Genomic DNA, 3027 nt, shown 5'->3' with positions numbered 1-3027 from the left:
ATAATTTATAATTGGAAGAATTCTTCGCAAAATTTTGTTCTTAAAAATTACTACCGGTTTCAAATTGACTCAAATAAAACGTAACAGACCTACAAAACCATAAAAGAAGTTTGGTTATTTTTTGTTTTTTAAGCTATTTCTAAACTTAATTACGCATTTTTGTGTGAGTTGTTGGTATACCAAGACCTGTATACAAGCATAGGCCCTATGCTTCATTTAGGAGAGAAGAACAGCAGTAGGAGTAGTTCCTGAATTTAATAATTCAGGATTGCTCTACTGTTAGTAATAAATGATTATAATATTTAGTATTATACTCGCTTTTATTTAGAAGGCCTGAGATAGTTTACAAACTTTTTCCGGGTCAATGATAATGAATCCTTAATCTAAATAGATCTGATATCTATTAACTAGACATCATGCTGAATCTATTACATTAAAAAATCGTGATCTCTTGTTGATATTCTTTATTGTTCTTTTTTTTTACTTAGAGGATCTGAACATTTCAAACAGTTCAACTGGATAAATATTCGGAATGACTGGCTTCTCTATGTGAATTCATCTAAACTTAGATTAATAAATGTTATCTTAACTGGAGGAGTTCCTAAGTTTATTGTTCTATTATTTATTGCACCTTTTAACTTAAGAGGCATGCGATACTCTAAGCAGTTCATCCGGATATGTTAACTACACTTTTCGAAAAAGGAACCAAAGAGCATCGATACAAGCAGATTCAGTAAAGTATAGAGAGAAACTTTCACCCATCCCAACTGCGATTGATAGCAGAATACGATTGTTCTGAGCAATTTTTATTAACTCCAATTTTAATTAAATACAATGAGGTTGGAGGTCTACAACCAAGCGATATTATTAGGTTTATCAGCAATCTGAATGTGTAAATATTAGAAAACTCTTTTCAAGGGTTGGTACAATAGATCTTCCAATAGATAGATCTTCGAACTCAGAATACGAAATTCTTGATTTTTCGATGTATTTATATTCTTTTATTTTATTACTATTATTTTTCCAAGTTTTTTTATTTTTGTTTATTTATATTCATATAGAAGAAACGGCAAAAAAAACTTGGATATATAAAATAAATTATAATCGTACATTTAACTTAATTAAAAACATTTGTCAATTGAGATATGAGAGTATAGCATATCACATGGGTGGAGTTCATCGTTGTTGACGCACAAATAGCATTTATCCTAACTGAACTGACTAAAAATATTATAGAGCAACACAGCGCAAGTATAAGGGTTACCGCATCACTCCCACTGTGTACAATAAACTCGCATCCATAATAACAAAAATTATAGCATAAAATTCCTATCAAGTATGGACTGAAGTAAATTTTCATATGACGCATTTCACACACACTCCAAATTGGTTCGTCAACCAATCATCTGTGAGGATAGTTAGAGGCAGAAAAAAAATTAATTATGTTCTGGAGTCTCCAGATTCTGTGCTATTTTAAAAACTACTTAACAAACAAAGTAACCAGCAAAAGCCGCCGCTGCTTTGATGTAATTGCAACAAGTAAATGACAATGAAAAACCGCGACCCGAAATTATGTGAGAACGACAAAAAGCAAAGAGTACGGAAAGCATACGACTAATACTAATATTTGATCCCAAACCAGTGCAGCATGTTATGCTAGCAGCTATGTAGAGCGTTCACAGTCAGCCACGTTCACTTTTCGCGATTTTCAATTTCAATGTGCGACATATCAGCGCTGTGGGATTCCCATTTTCATCATTACGCTTCCTTTTTATTGTGCAATTTTTTAATTTGCATGGCTCACACATCACACATCCCGACGACCGAGGCAAGTGCCTTTCAGTGCACAATTTCAGCGAAGTTCACAGCGCTGCTTTGTGAAGTGCAATGAATAGCAAAGTCGGTCGGTCACTTTTGCTGTGTTCTATGGTAAATGGTAAATGGCAAGCGGCAAATGGTAACTACCAAACAGCGAGATGTGAATAGCGAGATGTGAGTAGCGAGATGTGAATAGCGAGATGTGAATAGCGAAATGTGAATAGGATATGTTGTATGGCGGCGTACGCGTCGCTTTTCGCGCTTATTTTGTTGCCTTAATTACGGCGTTGAAATTTTGATGTATGAGTTTTTTAAGTAATTTGCCGTCCATGTTTGTAATTGGTTATTAATGTTGATCACCGAGGCAATGTAGCCTCTCAGCACTGCTGCAGTTTGGTCGCATTTGCAGACAACAGTATTTTTTGTTTGTCTGCTTAATAAATTTTGTTTTTCGCATTTGTTGCATATGATATTTTGTGTAATTTATGCTAATGTGATTTTGTAATTATGTCTTCTTTAATGCATTCCATTGATGTAATGTGTGTGGAGTCGTCTACACTCTACTCGCCTATTGTGGGATTTGTGTTATTAATTGTTTTGCATATTGAAAGCTAATGCCGACAAATTTCCTTGTTTGAAGTACGATTAAGAGATCATAGTAACCATGAAACCATTACACAGTCCCTTTCACAGATCTTTCTAAGCTACTTATAATTAATGATTTGAATCTCTTAAGATGATATGCGTATATGAGAGATTTGAGGATCTTTCATAAAGAAACAATAGTAGGTGATACTGCAGGAAGAAGATGATTTAAGTTTTTTTTGCACAAATGTATATATAAATTTAGTATATAAAGTCTTATACACTTCTTTAAAAATTTATATAATGGTATTAGTTAAGATTTTTTTGGTTATTTTGTTACTAATTCTTTTTAAACAGAATATTATAAAATATATGTCATCGTTGAACAAGGGGCAGCAGCTCGTAAAGTCGTCTATCGTATATTTATATTATGAATATGATACATTTATAATTGTATTATTAAAAAAAATTATTATTGTAAGTCATATTTTCAACAACCGTGTTGACATAATAGTAAGCAACATTCGTATTCTCTAGGCTTCTTAAATTCGACTCTGGCACATTTTAACTAACAAGTGTCTTGTGTCAAAAATATCACTAGGTAATAAGTTTACAATCTCTAAC

This window comes from Teleopsis dalmanni, chromosome 2 (genome assembly GCF_002237135.1).
Source record: "Teleopsis dalmanni isolate 2A chromosome 2, ASM223713v2, whole genome shotgun sequence".
NCBI lineage: Eukaryota > Metazoa > Arthropoda > Insecta > Diptera > Diopsidae > Teleopsis > Teleopsis dalmanni.
This window is presented reverse-complemented; position numbering follows the sequence as displayed.